The sequence below is a fragment of the Scyliorhinus torazame genome, chromosome 2, assembly GCF_047496885.1.
Source record: "Scyliorhinus torazame isolate Kashiwa2021f chromosome 2, sScyTor2.1, whole genome shotgun sequence".
NCBI lineage: Eukaryota > Metazoa > Chordata > Chondrichthyes > Carcharhiniformes > Scyliorhinidae > Scyliorhinus > Scyliorhinus torazame.
The window spans coordinates 59,582,552-59,603,461 of record NC_092708.1 but is presented as its reverse complement, the minus strand read 5'-3'; the positions used below and the strand labels follow the sequence as shown (position 1 = coordinate 59,603,461).

Genomic DNA, 20,910 nt, shown 5'->3' with positions numbered 1-20,910 from the left:
GTCTATCCTCAAGTTTTTCAAAATGCCCAACACATCTTCCTTCCTAACAAGTATTTCCTCGAGCTTACCAGTCTGTTTCACACTGTATTCTCCAACAATATGGCCCCTCTCATTTGTAAATACAGAAGAAAAGTACTCGTTCAAGACCTCTCCTATCTCTTCAGATTCAATACACAATCGCCCGCTACTGTCCTTGATCGGACCTACCCTCGCTCTAGTGATTCTTATATTTCTCACATATGTGTAAAAGGCCTTGGGGTTTTCCTTAATCCTACCCGCCAAAGATTGTTCATGCCCTCTCTTAGCTCTCCTAATCCCTTTCTTCAGTTCCCTCCTGGCTATCCTGTATCCCTCCAACGCCCTGTCTGAACCTTGTTTCCTCAGCCTTACATAAGTCTCCTTTTTCCTCTTAACAAGACATTCAACCTCTCTTGTCAACCATGGTTCCCTCACTAGACCATCTCTTCCCTGCCTGACAGGGACATACATATCAAGGACACGTAGTACCTGTTCCTTGAACAAGTTCCACATTTCACTTGTGTCCTTCCCTGCCAGCCTATGTTCCCAACTTCTGCACTTCAATTCTTGTCTGACAACATCGTATTTACCCTTCCCCCAATTGTAAACCTTGCCCTGTTGCACGCACCTATCCCTCTCCATTACTAAAGTGAAACATAGAACATAGAACATAGAACATAGAACAATACAGCGCAGTACAGGCCCTTCGGCCCACGATGTTGCACCGAAACAAAAGCCATCTAACCTACACTATGCCATTATCATCCATATGTTTATCCAATAATCTTTTAAATGCCCTCAATGTTGGCGAGTTCACTACAGTTGCAGGTAGGGCATTCACTACTCTTTGCGTAAAGAACCTACCTCTGACCTCTGTCCTTTCTCTATTACCCCTCAGTTTAAAGTTATGTCCCCTCGTGCCAGCCATTTCCATCCGCGGGAGAAGGCTCTCACTGTCCACCCTATCCAACCCCCTGATCATTTTGTATGCCTCTATTAAGTCTCCTCTTAACCTTCTTCTCTCCAACGAAAACAACCTCAAGTCCATCAGCCTTTCCTCATAAGATTTTCCCTCCATACCAGGCAACATCCTGGTAAATCTCCTCTGCACCTGCTCCAAAGCCTCCACGTCCTTCCTATAATGCGGTGACCAGAACTGTACGCAATACTCCAAATGCGGCCGTACCAGAGTTCTGTACAGCTGCAACATGACCTCCCGACTCCGGAATTCAATCCCTCTACCAATAAAGGCCAACACTCCATAGGCCTTCTTCACAACCCTATCAACCTGGGTGGCAACTTTCAGGGATCTATGTACATGGACACCTAGATCCCTCTGCTCATCCACACTTTCAAGAACTTTACCATTAGCCAAATATTCCGCATTCCTGTTATTCCTTCCAAAGTGAATCACCTCACACTTCTCTACATTAAACTCCATTTGCCACCTCTCAGCCCAGCACTGCAGCTTATCTATATCCCTCTGTAACCTGCTACATCCTTCCACACTATCGACAACACCACCGACTTTAGTATCGTCTGCAAATTTACTCACCCACCCTTCTGCGCCTTCCTCTAGGTCATTGATAAAAATGACAAACAGCAACGGCCCCAGAACAGATCCTTGTGGTACTCCACTTGTGACTGTACTCCATTCTGAACATTTCCCATCAACCACCACCCTCTGTCTTCTTTCAGCTAGCCAATTTCTGATCCACATCTCTAAATCACCCTCAATCCCCAGCCTCCGTATTTTCTGCAATAGCCTACCGTGGGGAACCTTATCAAACGCTTTGCTGAAATCCATATACACCACAACAACTGCTCTACCCTCATCTACCTGTTCAGTCACTTTCTCAAAGAACTCAATAAGGTTTGTGAGGCATGACCTACCCTTCACAAAGCCATGCTGACTATCCCTGATCATATTATTCCTATCTAGATGATTATAAATCTTGTCTCTTATAATCACCTCCAAGACTTTACCCACTACAGACGTGAGGCTCACCGGTCTATAGTTGCCGGGGTTGTCTTTGCTCCCCTTTTTGAACAAAGGGACCACATTTGCTGTCCTCCAGCACAAGTCGCAGAATTGTGGTCACTATCTCCAAAATGCTCCCCCACTAACAAATCTATCACTTGCCCTGGTTCATCACCAAGTACTAAATCCAATATTGCCCCTCCTCTGGTCGGACAATCTACATACTGTGTTAGAAAAGCTTCCTGGACACACTGCACAAACACCACCCCATCCAAACTATTTGCTCTAAAGAGTTTCCACTCAATGTTTGGGAAGTTAAAGTCACCCATGACTACTACCCTGTGACTTCTGCACCTTTCCAAAATCTGTTTCCCAATCTGTTCCTCCACATCTCTGCTACTATTGGGGGGCCTAGAGAAAACTCCTAACAAGGTGACTGCTCCTTTCCTATTTCTGACTTCAACCCATACTACCTCAGTATGCTGATACTCCTCGAACTGCCTTTCTGCAGCTGTTATACTATCTCTAATTAACAATGCCACCCCCCCCCCCACCTCTTTTACCACCCTCCCTAATCTTATTGAAACATCTATAACCAGGGACCTCCAACAACCATTTCTGCCCCTCTTCTATCCAAGTTTCCGTGATGGCCACCACATCGTAGTCCCAAGTACCAATCCATGCCTTAAGTTCACCCACCTTATTCCTGATGCTTCTTGCGTTGAAGTATACACACTTCAACCCATCTCCGTGCCTGCATGTAGTCTCCTTTGTCAGTGTTCCCTTCCCCACTGCCTCATTACACGCTTTGGCATCCTGAATATCGGCTACCTTAGTTGCTGGACTACAAATCCGGTTCCCATTCCCCTGCCAAATTAGTTTGAACCCTCCCGAAGAGTACTAGTAAACCTCCCTCCCAGGATATTGGTGCCCCTCTGGTTCAAATGCAACCCGTCCTGCTTGTACAGGTCCTACCTTCCCCAGAATGCGCTCCAATTATCCAAATAGCTGAAGCCCTCCCTCCTACACCATTCCTGCAGTCACGTGTTCAACTGCACTCTCTCCCTATTCCTAGCCTCGCTATCACGTGGCACCGGCAACAAACCAGAGATGACAACTCTGTCTGTCCTGGGTTTTAACTTCCAGCCTAACTCCCTAAACTCGTTCATTACCTCCACACCCCTTTTCCTACCTATGTCGTTGGTACCAATGTGCACCACGACTTCTGGCTGCTCCCCTTCCCCGTTAAGGATCCTGAAGACACGATCCGAGACATCCCTGGCCCTGGCACCCGGGAGACAACATACCTTCCGGGAGTCTCGCTCGCGACCACAGAATCTCCTATCTATTCCCCTAACCATTGAATCTCCTACACCTATTGCTTTTCTATTCTCCCCCCTCAGTGCCAGAGACCTGGCCGCGAGGGCCTTCCCCCGGTAGGTCATCCCCCCCCAACAGCATCCAAAACGGTATACTTGTTTTGAAGGGGAACGGCCACGAGGGATCCCTGCACTGTCTGCCTGTTTGGGTTTTTTCCCCTGACTGTAACCCAGCTATTCTTGTCCTGTACCTTGGGGGTGGTTACCTCCCTGTATCTCTTCTCTATCACCCCCTCTGCCTCCCGGATGATTCGAAGTTCATCCAGCTTCAGCTCCAGTTCTCTAACATGGTCTTTGAGGAGCTGGAGTTGGGTGCACTTCCCGCAGGTATAGTCAGCGGGGACACCGGTGGTATCTCTCACCACCCACATTCTACAGGAGGAGCATGCAACTGGCCTAGCCTCCATCCCCTCTTACCTTACAGAATATAGCTGCCCTGTGGATCAACTGGATCTCCGCCCTCTGACTCTGCTCCCAGTCAGCTGCACTCTCTGTAAACTCTTGGCTCTCTTCTCACTCTTTGCAGAAATGTAGGAAACAAAATGAAAGGAGCGCCTTACTCCCTCCTCACCTAACTCCCTCAGTCACCAAACTCTCACTACAGCACTCAAATGCACCAAATTCAGCACTCCCTCAGTCACCAAACTCTCACTACAGCACTCAAATGCACCAAATTCAGCACTCAGTGCAGACGTTGTTTGATTTATACTGCAGCGGAGGGGCTGGAGCAGTGAGGCTGTATAGTGGGCAAGCGATAGGTTGAGATTGACAAAGATGTTGAGGACAGAAGACAAATGGGGTTTCAGGCTAAACAGGGTGAGATAGTGGCACATAAAAAGATTAGAATGTGTGAATGGCAGAACAAAGGAGAGCAGTGAGTCAAAGAGCAACTGGGAACAGATGGTCCAAGTGGGGTCGGAGGAAGGGGGACAATGGTGAGGGAAAAACAGATCAATGGAAGAAATGAAAATAAACTGATAAAAATAAAAATGGGGTGAAGGTGGAATCATCCAGACTCGAAATGTTAGCTCCTTTTTCTCTCCCCAGATACTGAGATTGTCCAGTATTTTCAGTTTTTGTTTCAGATTCTCAGTATTTTGCTTTTATCTCCATACATGGGTCACTTGCTCACAGCTGATGGTCTGAAGCAAGATCCTAACAAGACACCGACTTTGACAGATAATCACTTTTTTGAACAGTTTAAGCAACAGACCCTCATGTACGGTTTGGACGAACAGGAAGAGGTAAAGCTCATAGTGATGTGCCTTGACCCATCAGTTATTTCAGCACTTCCCAATGCACAAAATGTAGGAGGAGGTAGCCTCCAAGACATAAAAACAGCCATTTTAGACGCCACTGGCTACAACAGAGGAGATCCGGTAGAAGGACTCAACCGGTGCAGACAGAAAAAGGGAGAGCATCCAACAGCATTTGCTGGACGTCTCTGGATCCACTTTACCGCTGTATTCAGTGAGTTAACCCGTGCCCATTTATCAGCAGACGATATGGCCAAATGGACCCGTACTCTAGTATCCCTTGCCACAGAGGCAGGACAGAAGGCATGTGCCAGTTACGACCCCTCAGACCCGGCACACAATGAAGTGTGGTACTGAAGCGCTTATCAAGAGCTTGGGAACAGTCCGTACAGAGAAAGACAGAGCAGAAAAGAATAGATGCCACAATGAATCCAGTAAGGGCACACCAAGATCCCGCATGGGTAAATGAAGGCAGAAGTAACGCACAGCACCCTTCAGCGCAGGAATATTCCAATTGTGGACAGAAAGGACATTACGCACAAGAATGTCAAGCCCCCCTGAAACAGCAACAAAATAAGTACACAAATGCCCCCCATAGAAACAATTCCAGACCGATCCATAGTGTTAGCGCTCGAGCAGATAATTTGGCCACAAACGGCACCGATTGATGGTGTTCGGGCTCCCCAACTTGGGTCTGCGATACCCTTTGGGATAAGTCCGGAAGACCGGTAGTTGCAGGCACAGTCCGGGGACACCCAGTAGAGCTCCTTTGGGACACAGGAGGGTCCCGAACCACATTAAACTCCTCCGCGATGTACCAGCGAGATATATGGGCCGCTACAGACACCATTATCCTTAGTGGCTTTACAGGTTACCTCCAGCAGGGACACATTACAGCCCCTGTGGATGTACCGATCGGTAACATTAAAACGAAACACTCGGTCGTTTTGGTAGATTTACCCCAGACAGCAGAACACATCAAATATTTTCACAGTTTTGAATATTAGCAATGGCTTTTGGTCCATTCCACTGGACAAAACGTGCCAGTACAAGTTTGCGTTCACTTTCCAGGGACGGCAGTACACGTGGCCGTGCATTCCACAAGGCTTCCACAACTCCCCCTCCATTTTTCACAGACAATTGGCGAACGGCTCATCAAAATTTTCCCGACCTGAATGCCTTGTTCAGTATGTGGAAGACTTGCTCTGACAGACTGGCACCAAGGAAGAGCACATTTCGCTTCTTTCAGAATTATTAGGACTCCTCACAGAAATTAGATGCAAAATTAACCCCAAGAAGGCCCAAATTCGCCAGGAAAAAGTCACTTATTTAGGTACGGTCATCATGCATGGTAAGCGTGAAATAAAACAAAAACGGATAGATTCGATTATAAAATTGCCCTTGCCCCAAAATGTTACAGCACTCCAGTCATTTTTAGGACTGGTCGGTTATTGCCGGAACCACACAGATGGTTTCGCCACTAAAGCAGCCCCATTTTCCGAGCTCCTTAAGAAACAGGCTCCATAGAAATTGCTCCCACAGCACACGGATGCCGTGGATGCGTTGAAACGTGCCCTAAGCACAGCCCCCGCTTTGCAAGCCCCAGACCCACACTCCCCATACGCGATAGAGTTAGCGACCACCGACCGAACCCTTTCGGCCATACTCCTACAGGAAAGGCACGATCGTTTAGGACCCGTAACCTATGCCTCACGAGTGTTAAGTCCAGTAGAGCAGGGATTTTCAGCCTGCGAAAGGCACCTGCGAGCAGTTTATGGGCGGTACAGTACTTCTCGTACATAACCGGACTTAACCCGGTAACCATTTTGACCGAGCACACCCCGACACAGCTTTTATTAGATGGCAGACTAAAAGACGACACAGTAAACCAAATTCGAGCAGCGCGATGGTCCCTACTCCTACAAGGACGCGACATTACTGTAAAACGGACAAAAACTGACACGTTTCTGGCCTACAATTTACACTATGCAGGAACCCCACATGAGTGCGAGATCATAGCCCCCAAACACAGCACAGGCCCCTCTGTTCCTAAGTCGGAACCGAAAAAGACAGGTATCCGACCACATATGACACAGCCCACAGACAAAGCTTTGAAAATTTATGTAGATGGTTCCCCCACAGTCCTTGATGGAAAAAGATGTGGGATTTATGTAGAGGACGTGCAGCGACGCGCTTTAGAAGAAATCACATTAAAGTTGCCTGGACATTTAGGTTCGCAGGCAGCCGAGTTAGCAGCCATCGCTTACATTGTCCAGCACCCCGATTCGTTCCCAACCCCAACAGACATATATTCAGACATTTTGTCTGCAACAGCCTGACAGAATTCCTGCCCCTGTGGGAATTTAGAGGATTTATATCCGCCGATGGAAAACCCCTACCCTCAGCGCCATTACTCAACCACATCCTCCAGACAGCGAAAGGTAGAAAATACGGAATAGTTAAAGTTAGAAGTCACCATCGTTCCTCCCCACCCAGTAACGTGAAAGCAGACTCCCTAGCGAAAGCAGGCTCACGACATGGCCACTTTTGGCAACCCCCCCGAGAGTGCCCCAGTACACGCGGTTCAGGTCTCACAGACCAACATTCAAGACTTAGTCCAAGCACAGAAAGTAGACGAAACATTACAGGAAATTTTAAAAGGAAACTTCTCAGCTCCCTACGAAAAGTTTAAAAATTCTTTAACGATCCATGAGAGAATCGTTTTAAAAGATGGTATTTATGTAGTCCCCACCCAGGATAGGAACGAGATCATTTGTAAATTCCATGACGGACATGGACACAAGGGATAGATTCCGCCCTTGCCCACCTCAGACCTCTCTGCTGGTGGCCTGATTTAAAAACCGACGTATCTCATTACATTGAGAATTGCTTGATTTGCGCACAGAACAACCCGGACAGATATGCGAAGAAAGCCCAGCTACGACACACCCGCCCTGTAAATGGCCTGTGGACAAACTTGCAGTTAAACTATATTGGTCCCCACTCCCCCTGCAGAAATGGATACAAATATGAGTTGGTTGTCATCGACACATTCACAAAATGGGTAGAAGCTTTCCCTTCACAAACAAATCGTTTTGCATGGTTTTGTGAAGGGGAGGTCGTGTCTCACTAACTTGATAGAGTTTTTCGAGGAGGTCACTAAGATGATTGATGCAGGTAGGGCAGTGGATGTTGTCTATATGGACTTCAGTAAGGCCTTTGACAAGGTCCCTCATGGTAGACTAGCACAAAAGGTGAAGTCACACAGGATCAGGGGTGAGCTGGCAAGGTGGATACAGAACTGGCTAGGTCATAGAAGGCAGAGAGTAGCAATGGAAGGATGCTTTTCTAATTGGAGGGCTGTGACCAGTGGTGTTCCACAGGGCTCAGTGCTGGGACCTTTGCTCTTTGTAGTATATATAAATGATTTGGAGGAAAATGTAACTGGTCTGATTAGTAAGTTTGCAGACGACACAAAGGTTGGTGGAATTGCGGATAGCGATGAGGACTGTCAGAGGATACAGCAGGATTTAGATTGTTTGGAGGCTTGGGCGGAGAGATGGCAGATGGAGTTTAATCCGGACAAATGTGAGGTAATGCATTTTGGAAGGTCGAATGCAGGTAGGGAATATACAGTGAATGGTAGAACCCTCAAGAGTATTGAAAGTCAAAGAGATCTAGGAGTACAGGTCCACAGGTCACTGAAAGGGGCAACACAGGTGGAGAAGGTAGTTAAGAAGGCATACGGCATGCTTGCCTTCATTGGCCGGGGCATTGAGTATAAGAATTGGCAAGTCATGTTGCAGCTGTATAGAACTTTAGTTAGGCCACACTTGGAGTATGGTGTTCAATTCTGGTCGCCACACTACCAGAAGGATGTGGAGGCTTTAGAGAGGGTGCAGAAGAGATTTACCAGAATGTTGCCTGGTATGGAGGGCATTAGCTATGAGGAGCGGTTGAATAAACTCGGTTTGTTCTCACTGGAACGATGGAGGTTGAGGGGCGACCTGATAGAGGTCTACAAAATTATGAGGGGCATAGACAGAGTGGATAGTCAGAGGCTTTTCCCCGGGGTAGAGGGGTCAATTACTAGGGGGCATAGGTTTAAGGTGAGAGGGGCAAGGTTTAGAGTAGATGTACAAGGCAAGTTTTTTACACAGAGGGTAGTGGGTGCCTGGAACTCGCTACCGGAGGAGGTGGTGGAAGCAGGGACGATAGTGACATTTAAGGGGCATCTTGACAAATACATGAATAGGATGGGAATAGAGGGATACGGACCCAGGAAGTGTAGAAGATTGTAGTTTAGTCAGGCAGCATGGTCGGCACGGGCTTGGAGGGCCGAAGGGCCTGTTCCTGTGCTGTACATTTCTTTGTTCTTTGTTCTTTGTTCTTTGAATACGGCCAAAGCCATGGCAAAATTTGTAACTGAACAAATTTTCACCAGATGGGGACTCCCCCGTAGTATTGAGTCGGACCAAGGCTCGCACTTCACAGGCGGGGTCATGAAAAATGTCATGGCGATTTTTGGCATAAAACAGAAGTTTCACATTGCCTATCACCCACAGTCCAGCGGCATTGTGGAACGCATGAATCGGACACTTAGGAAAATGGTACAGCAGCAGAATACGACATGGGACACAATGCTCCCATTCGCTCTGATGTTTATTAGACACACGGTGTCGAGTTCGACAGGTTACACCCCTCATGCCCTCATGACCGCAAGGCCCATGAACGGTATCAAGTATTTATTTGGATTTGATTTGGCCAGCCCCGCAGTCACCGCCCTGACCCACGAGAAAACGGTCCAAAACATGTTGGAGAATATTAAAGCAGCGCAGCTCGCTGCAGCTGTTCGACTAGGCGCTAAACGAAAGCAGAGTAAGGCCTGCTTTGATAAGACAGTACACCCGACAGAGTACACAGTCGAACAGCAAGTCATGATCTCCCTCTATAATCCCAGCTCATTCCTCTCCCCTAAATTTGCAGGACCCTATTCAATCTCTGACAAAGTAAGCCCCTCAGATTATAAAATCACATATCCTAATGGAAAGTCAGGATGGTTCCATATAAACCAGCTTAAGGTTTATGGAACACAATGCAGCCACTCGCACCACCTCTCATTGGCAATGGCAGACGACAGAGACCCTCCCACTGACAACCCAATCCAGCCCTCCCACAGCAGCGACAGCATGTCTACAGACACCAACTTTACCCTGCCCCCAGAGTCAAATTTTACCCTAACGCTTGATTCGGCTGCTAGCGACTGTGATAGTGACTGCGATAGCAACAGCGACAGCACAACTGACACCCTTGAGAGACTCGAACACTGGACACACAGACCAGGCCCCAGTCACTATGGCCCCAGTGACACCGACCACGATATGTTCAGCCCCTTAGAGACAATTTATTTGCCATTACTGGAACCTGACCCACCAGTCGACGATAGCGACACCCCCCTTGCCCGACCGCCCTACAGAATTCGAAACATTGGCACCACGACAATTCCTGTTGTCTGACACGGAAGGATGAGATGGACCCCACATCGGCACATGCCGCATTGGCACTAAAACTTCAGGCACGAGTTTGGCACCCGGGAGATGGCGATGACTCCGAGTCTGACTCCCACCATGCTAACCCTTTTGAGACCCTTTTTCGAATGGAACCTTGAGGTGTCCAGATGATGAGAGGAAGGAACCGATTGAGATTTACGGTGTCCTATTCCCTGATGGAACTTGCCCGCTTTCTTCTTTAGTTTGTTTTTTTAATGTTGTATGTTCTCTCTCTTGTACGATTTTGTATGTCGGCCTCACGTAACATTTCTTGATACAGTAATGACTACTCTTCTGATGCCACATGTTAAAGAAACAAGTTTGCTGAAGCCCATATATCCTCAAATTCTTATCACTCTTGGAAAGTCTCTCAGGCTGTGGAGTAACGGCATTGATCCCCGGCCTGCCTGAGGACCCCCAATGCATTTGGTCAGCCAAGCGCGGGTAGTGGAGAAACGGCACTGGTCACCGCCCTACCTGGAGATTCCACACATTCTTGCCCTGCCGCGAATCATACGCACCCCATTCAGAGAAATGTTTTTGAAACTCTTTTGCTGTTCTTTTTACATCTGTGGTATAAATAATGCACTTTTGCCACAACTTTTGTCCTCTTTCCGGCGACCCTTCGGTTGCTATCCCCCCACCTGCTATTTTCATGTTCAAATCACTTGGTTGAAACGAGTTTGCAGAGGACAGAGAAATTGTCCCTCCACTCAGCCCATCAAACACAGGCTGCGAGAGTGCTCGCACTGTGACAGAATTTTATTCGGATGTCTTGTCTCCCAAATGGTTGTTTAAAAATAAAATGAGGGAGTCACATATGGTAACGATTCCAAATGGGAAATTGATGATTAAGGAGAAACAGACAGACAAATGAGATATTAAGCAACAAGATAATAACAGATATTATACTTGTACTCGCAGGAAGATACGGAGATACCTGAAGACAGAGAAAAGTACGGACGAGATGAAGACGAACCTGATGATCTGCATCATGATCGTCGTTGGAGCAATACAGTTGCACGCATTACCCACCCCTACACCCCTCACCACACAGGCCCTAAACATTACTACACAACACAACACCCCTAGCCCGGACACTACACCACACATAGACACAGCCACTGATACCCCCACATGGTGTGAGATGTCATAACATGGTACTCCCTGTCATACACAGTAGAAGCCCTACTGGTGATAGCTATACTGTGCAGTGTTAACCAGACGATCAGACTTCGGAAATGGAGAAGGAGAGCCTCCCGCTCTCCAGTGTACACACTCAGAGCCCCCTTTCCTCAGATTCCAGCAAACCCCTCATTCTTTCTGAACCTTCCCTCCCTAATTAATTCCGTGGTTATTGTTTTTTTAATAAAGTTACTTTCTTTGTACATGGACATTAGTGATAAGTAGGAATGTGATGCTGCTATTGGATATTTTGTATTGTAAGATACGTTCTTTGATTATTAGGTAGCAGCATGAGTGTAGTCTAGTTAGAGACAGTTAGAGGTTCCCTTTTTTGTGTAATAGACTGGAATGTATGTTTGAATGCTAAATGCACCTTTGGAATTTTTTAGAATATGTTTTATTAGGGAAACTTAGGTAAGCTTGACCATAGGGCAGAAGAAGGTAGAACCTGTCCTTGATTGAGGGTACCCGGTATGTCAGAGAACAGGAGAAGATCCAGTAATGTGATCCTTCACGCTTCGCTTTGAGGATCAAGAGAATGGAGTGTAGCCATCTGGGATGGCCACTTACAACGAGGAACAGAGAAGGTCACAAAGCGTAGCGGGACAAATGGACAATGCGAGATTCAGGCAAGCTCAGAGCCTGAAATGTATATTTGCGAGTGAGGAATCCAGACGGTATCGAAACCCCAACCGGTTAACATTTGATGGACCGATTAGCATTTGATAGTCCATCTCCGCCAGACAAAGGACTGGTACTTGAGCGACCGATACAACCCCAGACATTTCGGCGCCACTCCCTGTACCAGGGAAGCGTAAACAACAGGGTCAATGACCGCTTGCGACACACCCAGCCATCAAGGCACCCACCCATTTATTGGTTCGATCGAACATAGTAATCAGGGATCACCCAATTAGTGGGGTCTACACTGAAGGGCCGCACAAAAGAGTGCGAAATCCCCCAAGAATAAAAAGAGAGTCCACCATGTGTTTGGCCTCTTTTGGACCTCGTGCTCCGGCAACGTCCACCTCCAATCGCAGCACCACCAGAAGCAAGTTCAAGTTCAACGCCCACTGCCAGACGGATGAGCCTAGCTGAGCAGCAGTTACTCCTACAGACCCAATAGATCCAGAATCGAACAACGGCCACTGTTCCTCTGACCTAAGCCGGGTGCCTGAAGTTAATTATAGGTTGTCATAGTCGATAGGTGTAGTTTAACTAGTAGTGTTTATGTTGCATGATTAATTGTGTGTGTAAATAAAGTACCCTTGATCTTGAACTAACTAACTGGTGTTTGGCTCTTTGATCGATACCCGGTTGAACCTTGTGGTGGTATCATTTGATACTTGGCGACTCTGAGCATTAGAATATTGATATCCAAAGGAAGGAAGGCAACCTCACTGACTGCCATATTTACAGTAGGTAAAAAAGGCAACAAGACCACATGCAGTAACGATAAACTGGGTAGTAGTTCACAGCCATGAGCCACAGCCAAATTAGCTATGTGGTTTCCTCGGACACTGCTCATAATAGAAAAAATCAGGATCACCTACTGCAGGTGCTTGAACAAGCCTCGTCAACCAGCAGAAAACTCCATGCATCCAGTCTGCAATCTTGGCCCTCTGCACCAATGGAAATGGAGTCCCCTCCAGAGGCAAATGCCCCATACCTGCAGCCACTGAGTAAACCATAAGGATGACTGATTCTATCCACACCGTGAATTCCAACCTGAGGTAATCCCAAGTACAGCCAACTGGAACAATCACAGGATCAGGGCCTGAGTAAACCAAAGGACTATGTGCTGGACTTGGAATTTCAAAAGGAGGGGGAAGGAGACATGATCGGCTATGCACTGGCTGCAACAGTATAATCAGTGCTTTGAACAATGTAAATAAATATGTTTCGTGATCCCTGTTTAACTTTGTTTGTTGTAATTAGTGCACACCTTGCAACACTTATCTTACACTGTTACACCTCTGTTCTACTGGTTATCCCAATATAAACAGGGAAAATGTAGATGAGTGGACACAAGGATGGTGTGGGTACAAAAGGGGTCACATGTCTGTAGTGTGGAGTTTCCCCTTGGGCACGGGCAGACATAGAAAACATAGAAACATAGAAAATAGGAGCAGGCAGAGGCCATTCGGCCCTTCCAGCGTACTCCGCCATTCATTACAATCATGGCTGATCATCCAACTCAATAGCCTGATTCCACCTTCACCGCATGTCCTTTGATCCGCTTCGCCCCAAATACTATATTGAACTGCTTCTTGAAAACCTACAGGGTTGGATTCTCCGATTGCCGACGCTGAAATCGCGGACGGGGATTGGCCGGAGAATCCGTTTTGACGGCAAAATTGGGAGCGGTGCCTTTTTCCGAATGCTCCGCCCCCGCCAAAACGGCGTCATCGGTGAGCACGCCGCACGCCATTGGGACGGCTTCAGGACGTCACCTGAAGGCCCTCCCCCGATGCTCTGCTCCCGATGGGCTGACTTCCCGATGGCATGAATCACTTATGGTATGAGGTTTCGCCAACCTGGCATGGTGGCTGCGGACTGTGTCCAGTACTGCCATAGTCGGGGTGGGGGGGGGGGGACCGTTCCGCTGGCCGGGGGGGGGGGGGGGGGGGGGGGGGGGAGGCGCGGGGGGGGGGGCGGCTTCGGCGGGGGGTGGGGGACTGGCAAGGGGCGATCCAGGGTGGTGAGGGTGGTTACGGGGGGCACTATCTGGCTGCCCGGGTCCCCACGCGGCCGGCGCCATGTTTTATGACGTGACCGTCGCAGGTCGCCGCCGTGCGCATGCGCGCCCATGGACCTGACAATTCTCTGTCTGTATCTGCAGGTAAAGCTACGTGGCACAGCTGCTAGCCCCCCACCGGGCAGAGCATTGGTGCGGGGACGGCGCCGACCTTTTGCTGTAAGACTAGACTCATGCTCCAGACATAGCCTCAAAATAAGGGAATCCAGCCCATAGTGTTTTGGCCTCAACTATTTTCTGTGGTCATGAATTCGACAGTCTGTCCACTCTCTGTATGAAGAAATATCTCCTGAACTCTGTCCTGAATGATTTACTCCATATCCTCCGATTATGACCCCTAGTTCTGGACAGCCCCACCATCAGAAACATCCTTCTTAAATCCACCCCATCTAGTCCTGATGAAATTTTATAGGTTTCTATGAGATCCCCCCTCATTCTTCTGAACTTCAGCAAATACAATCCAAACCGACTCAATCTCTCCATCCTGCCATCTCAGGAATCAGTCTTGTAAACCTTCGCTGCATTCCCTCTAGAACAAGAGCATCCTTCCTCAGATAAGGAGACCAAAACTGAAAACAATATTCCAGGTGTGGCCACACCAAGGCCCTGTATAATTTCAGCAAGACATCCTTACTCCTGTACTCGAATCCTCTCGCAATTAAGGTCAACATACTCCACATATAAGAGTTGCTCAGTACTGTTGATAAACCTTCATAGTTGTTAGTCCCTTGTCACCAGTTTTTGCAACCCAGTACTTTCTACATTGCATCAACCAGGCAGAGCGGCACACGGGGGTCTCTCTGGCAATCGGAGGTCCCAGGAACACTGCCAGGTTGCCAGGGTGGCAGTGCAAGAGTGGATGGCTGCCAGGGTGGCACTGCAAAGGGTCAGGGCCCGAGGGGGGCCATGACCATGAAAGAAGGGTGCAGGGGGGTACGAAGGGTGTTGGTGGGGGTGATGCAGAGCAAGTACGAAGGGGCCTCTGGGAGGTTGGGGGTGTAACGAGTGGAAAGGGGGGGCCTGTAAGGGGTTGTGGGGGGCCTGAAGAGGATGGGGGACCCAGGGGCCCTATAGCGAGATGTCCTTACATAGGGTGGTGTGGGGTAATTTCCATGTGTTGGGGGGTCCGATGTTGCCCATAGGTGGGGGGGGGGGGGGGGGGGGGGGGCGGTGACATGCTCACTTAGAAATCGGGGCACACTTTCAAAATGGCGGCCCTAGCATAAAGTTCAGCTCCCAGTGATGGAAACAATTCTTGGATTAAACCGGTGAGAAACTCTCCAGGGCCCAAAAAAGTGACTAAGTGTAGTTAGAAAACGGTTGGGAACTCGCCGACAGAGCCAACGGGAAACTCCCCGCAAAAGCCACCACAAACCTTTCTGTTAACTCTCGCACCCTAGGTATCTATGAGAAGAACAGACTTCAACGGGCTTCCTTCAGGAGTAATTCTTCCATTGAGTGTATGATGCATTCAGCTCCTGTTTTAATATAAACCTCACTGGTCGCCTTGGCAGACTCCAATAAGGAAAATCATTTAACTGTAACTGCGCAGATCTTTACATGCACTTCAACGTTTGTTCCATGGAAACAAGTGACACATTTGAAGTATTGCACACAAACAAAAATCTACATTTCTAAGTCAAGTCTGAACTAGGTACTACACCGAGGCCTGAAACTATACAGTACATCTGATCAGTACATATCTGAGCTTGTGTGATTACTACCATTCAACGATTCATCCTTATCCACCCTGTATGACTCAAATTGTGCACCCTGTAACTCATCACTGACATTAGCCTGGTTGTGTGTTTCTATGTTTGTGTTCAAGTAGATGGCGCTTATGGCACAGAGTGTATGATGTGTCGGTTTGCTTGTAGGCACAGACGGGCTGGTTGAGGCTGGTTTAGCTCAGTGGGCTAGACAGCAGATTTGTGATGCAGAACAAGAACAAGGCCAGAGCGCGGGTTCAATTCCCTTACCAGCTTACCCAAACAGGCGCCGGAATGGTGGCAACTAGGGGCTTTTCACAGTAACTTGCGACAATAAAAGGTTATTATTATTATTATTCCTAAATTTCTTTAAAAAGAGAACATAGATAATTGAACAGTGTAATTACAGTATCTCAATTTAACAGATTGCAGCAGGTTATACACTTCTGTCTGTCATAATGCTCAAATTAAGTGCGCTTCACCATCACTTTATGCTTTCAATTCCAATGAGTTACAAGGTGGAGTTCTCCAGTGGAGTTAATTGTCTCAACTCTAGTTCCATTGTCAATATCAACTTGTGCAACAGAACTATTGGTAAATATAAAGTGCATACAATCCTAACAATTGTAAGAGACAGGAGGTTGTTCAGCACACTAGAGATTTTCAATGAATTGTCACTGCTTTGTTCGTTTTTTTTTCTCATGCCTTTACTGTTTCAAGTTTCAAGGTTTTTCAATTCTTGCCGTTAACACAGTTTTGTAGAGGCTTTCTACGAATAGCCTATTCATATCCCATTGCCAGCATGCAATCATCTCAATTATGCTCATTATCCCATCGCTCATCGTTTGGCATCTCCAGTCTATTTAACGGGTCCTGTTTGTTTCCTTAGAGCAGAGAGTCAATGTGAAAACTTTATCAGTGCTGGTCTTCTTTGTGCCGGATTTACAGCATACAACATAACTTGCTTGCTTTCTTTAGCTTTGAATCACCTAACAAATATTTTGCCAGATCAACTCAGAAAGAAACTCTTATTTTGCAATGTCTTTGTATGCACTTCTGAAGTGGACAGTCTCTCCATCTTGTACATTGGGTCTCTTGATTGTCTCATGTTTTGGAAATGTGCGTGAAGTGCCCAAAACATCGGATTTTCTGCCTCAAGCACTATTTCTAAACTGCTCCAGAAACAGCTATATTTTGAGACATACATTATGTCAAGGCCGTAAGTGAGCATTTTGTGCTTTAAGCAGGTGCTTGACAGAATTATTATTGCTACAGTGTCATTAGTTTTGCCATTCTGCATTTGTTACAGCACACAATCTCATGTTAAATGAACAAAATATGCATTTATGAATCTTCTGCATAAGATTGAAACAGCACAAGCTCAATAGACCCTCATAGCGGCAAGGCAAATCTTTTCTCAGACATATGTTGCTGTGATTGGATGCTTTGTCAGCTAATTTTCCATTTTATTTTTACTTTAGCTTTTTCACAAACATTCAATAAATGATTAAGCAATCATACATTAATGCATCGGCACTTCTCAATAGTAGTCCCATGAGACTTACTGATGAATTAAGAAGCAAATTTTTTGGTCTCATTGCTCAGGCTGCTGCACTCACCCATGTTCAGTACAGCTCATCCCTCTGAAATTTCTCTCAATTGCTGAAATGAAATAAGCAACTCCTGTGTCTTTTGATGGGTAATGTGCTTACTGCTGGGGGCTTGCCCATCATTACAGAGGGTGATGGAGGTGCTCGTTGTCATGATATCCAGGTGAACATCATAGCACATACATACATACATACTGATGGACAGATCAACGGACCAATCAACACAAACACAACACGACAGCCAATCACAGGCAAGAGCATACACAGTACAAAACAGGGAACACGACACTTCCTGGGCACTCGAGAGAGCTCAGGGCACAGAGCTCATAGTAAGCCACTCAGACATCCACCATGTGCTGAGTGCCACTACAAGATAGAATTAGGAGTAGGTCCACAGATTCAAGGGTTATGATCGAGCCTCAGTAAACAGTATACAACTGTAAATAAATGTTTGAAATAAAACTGAGTTGTACCATTCGCAACCGTGTTGGTTCGTCGGTGTAGCAGAGTACCCAACACTTCACTCGTGGGGTGGTGGTGGACGGTGTGGCGAAGGGATACACATTAGGTATTTGAAGTGGTTGACTGGAGGGTGGGATAGGAATGGTTGGGGACCTGTGTAAGTTATTTGCATCAGTCACTTAAAGCTAAGATGGACTCTTAACAATCAGGAGAGGAGGGAATTTTTAACTGCCTCAGTCATAAGAATGGTAACATAGTAACTGGTATAAATCTCAAGGTGATTAAAAAACTTGGGCCAGTAAAAAGTTGTTACCCACAGTTTGACACAGTGAAGATGTTGCTATAAAAGGTGGCTGTGAGCAATCCTGATTGGTATCAGCATGTCAGCTTTAATTACATTAACTTCAATGTGTTATACTCCAGAACCAGACCAAAGGTTATAATGGATAAGCACCCGCATCTTTCAAAACTTTGTTTGCATCTTGAATTTTACACTTACAGACTCTCATTAAGGCTAGGAAACCACGCAAAGAATAAAAGTGTAAATTTCTGAATTTGCTCTTTCATTAGGTCGACTTTCTGCTGAGAGCATTTGTCAGAAATTGAGGTGCACGTTCCACACTGGGTGAAATTTAATGTTGGTGATAGGGGCCTTGCCCACCTGCTAAGGAGCCGGCAAAACCCTCACATAGTCTCTTTTTGGCATAACCGCTACATTAAGTGCCAAACATGTATTTAACTGTGGGCGGCGACAGGCCTTCTCTAATATCAATGACACTAGGGTGGGTGGAAGATCTACCCTCTGACAGCTGCTAACTAATCAGAGTCTGCAGGCTCTTTGTTGCTTGGTAGCATTACTGGGGAGTCAGTGGTGGCTGCTGGAAATGCATCTAGCCGAGGCCCAGGATCGCCTAGGGACCCAGACCACAGGTGAGTAATGGTGGGAGGGGGATCGCAAGGTGGAGCTGCATGGAAGGAAAGGTGTAGGTTGGCACCAAGTGCAGGATGGTGGCTCTCAGCAGCCCACACCCCACTTTCCAATGCTGGTATTGTCGGGTGTTGGATACTGTTCAATGGGTCTTAATGAAGTCTTTGTGGTCTTAACTAGGTTAAATGTCTGTATTTATTAACTACAAGAGCTATGTACCTATATCCAGTAATGGAACCTTCACTCTCACTTGTTTCACAACTTTATCTGAAGATTTTATTGCTTTCTTCTTTTCCAGTTGTTTTTTGGGCTGATGAATCTTTTCAGTCGGGGCAGCACAGTGGCGCACTGGGTAGCCCTGCTACCTCACAGCGCCGAGGTCCCAGGTTCGATCCCGGCTCTGGGTCACTGTCCGTGTGGAGTTTACACATCCGTGTTTGTGTGGGTTTTGCCCCCACAACCCAAAGATGCGCAGGCTAGGTGGATTGGCCACGCTAAATTGCCCCTTAATTGGAAAAAAATAATTGGGTACTCTAAACTTTTTTTAAAAAGTATCTTTTCATTCAGCTCAACAACATATCTGGTTAAGTTACGTTATTTTTGTTTCAGAGTTATCTGGGAAACTTATGTATATGTTTAACAACTTCACCTGGGCATTCAGTTCATTTCGGAATCTTTCTTGCATGGTCACTGACTGTTCTTTTGATTCTTTCAATTACATTTTTGGATCATCAGTCTAGAATTCACCTCTTCTGCTATTAAAGTCTGGATTTGCTCTTCCATACTACACACCTCATCCTTCATGTTGTTCAACTTGGACTGAAGTTTATCAAGATTTGGTTGTTGATTCTGCTTTCAAGCAACTGTTCTGATTCATCAGCAATTCGCTCTCCTGTTCCCAGCATTTTGACCTAATGCTCACCAGAGAATTATGATGCTGGAAGTTTATCAAATTTTGATTGAAGATCTATTTTGTTAAATGTGTTTCCACAAGTTTGTGACTTAAGCGTTTCAAGTCTTCTTTCAAATGATCTACTTCTGTAAGCAACATTCCAAATGTTTTCATTAGCTCTTGTTTTTCGTTATCAAATTCGCCTTTTGTGTCTGGAAGTTGATTCTCTATCTCGATCAGTTTTATCTTGGCACAGTGTAATTTCTCTGCGCTCTCGTTCAAGCTCACATCCTGTAATTGTGCTTCTGCTTGTTGTTTTTGAGATCCTTGACACCCTTTTGTGGGAACCTCTGCTTTCTGTCGCCATTCTAGGTTCTTTAATTTCATCTCGTTATAAGTGACCTTAGAGGTGTAACTTTTCCAAGTTTATTTCCAAATGGTAATACATTTTCTTCAGATCCATCGTCTTTCGTTCCTCGGTTACACCTCAAAATTCTGTTTGTTCAGATCATGAACAGTTTGGCTCCTTGACAACTTTAGTGTCTCGTGCACTTTCAAGAGTTTATACTCAGCTTGAACCTTGAGTTTTACAGTGGTTAGCACTGCGGCTTCACAGCGCCACGGTCCCAGGTTCGATTCCCGGCTGGGTCACTGTCTGTGCGGAGTCTGCATGGTTTCCTCCAGGTGCTCCAGTTTCCTCTCATTAGTCCTGAAAGACGTGCTGTTAGGTAATTTGGACATTCTGCATTCTCGCTCTGTGTACGCAAACAGGCCCTGGAATGTGGCAACTAGGGGCTTTTCATAGTAACTTTATTGCAGTGTTAATGTAAGCCTACTTGCGACAATAAAGATTATTATAAAACAAAATCTTCCAATTCAGTTCAGATGTGAAAGCTCAGCAACCATATTTAATTTTCCTTCAGCAAAATTTGTTTTATTTTGTACTTCATCAGATAGCTTTCCTTCATTCACAGCTATCATCTTCCTCTGCACTGTCACCTGCTGTTGTCGTTCAAGTCATGTCTTGGTATCCTAACCCCGATTGCTGAGGATTTAAAAGGTAATTTCTGCCCTTTCACTGTATTTTTCTCATTCTTTTTGTGATCTGTCAGGTTCATTGACTCTGCATTCATTCAGTTCTTCTTTTCATCTGCATAGTGCCTTTTCAGCCTTTATCCTTATT

General features: G+C 46.4%; 1 protein-coding gene across 1 annotated transcript in view; it reads right to left on the bottom strand.

Annotated features, from left to right (window-relative positions):
- LOC140406643 (low-density lipoprotein receptor-related protein 1B-like) overlaps positions 1–20,910 on the bottom strand; it is a 1,956,985-nt gene that overhangs the window by 1,762,888 nt on the left and 173,187 nt on the right. The window lies entirely within an intron of this gene.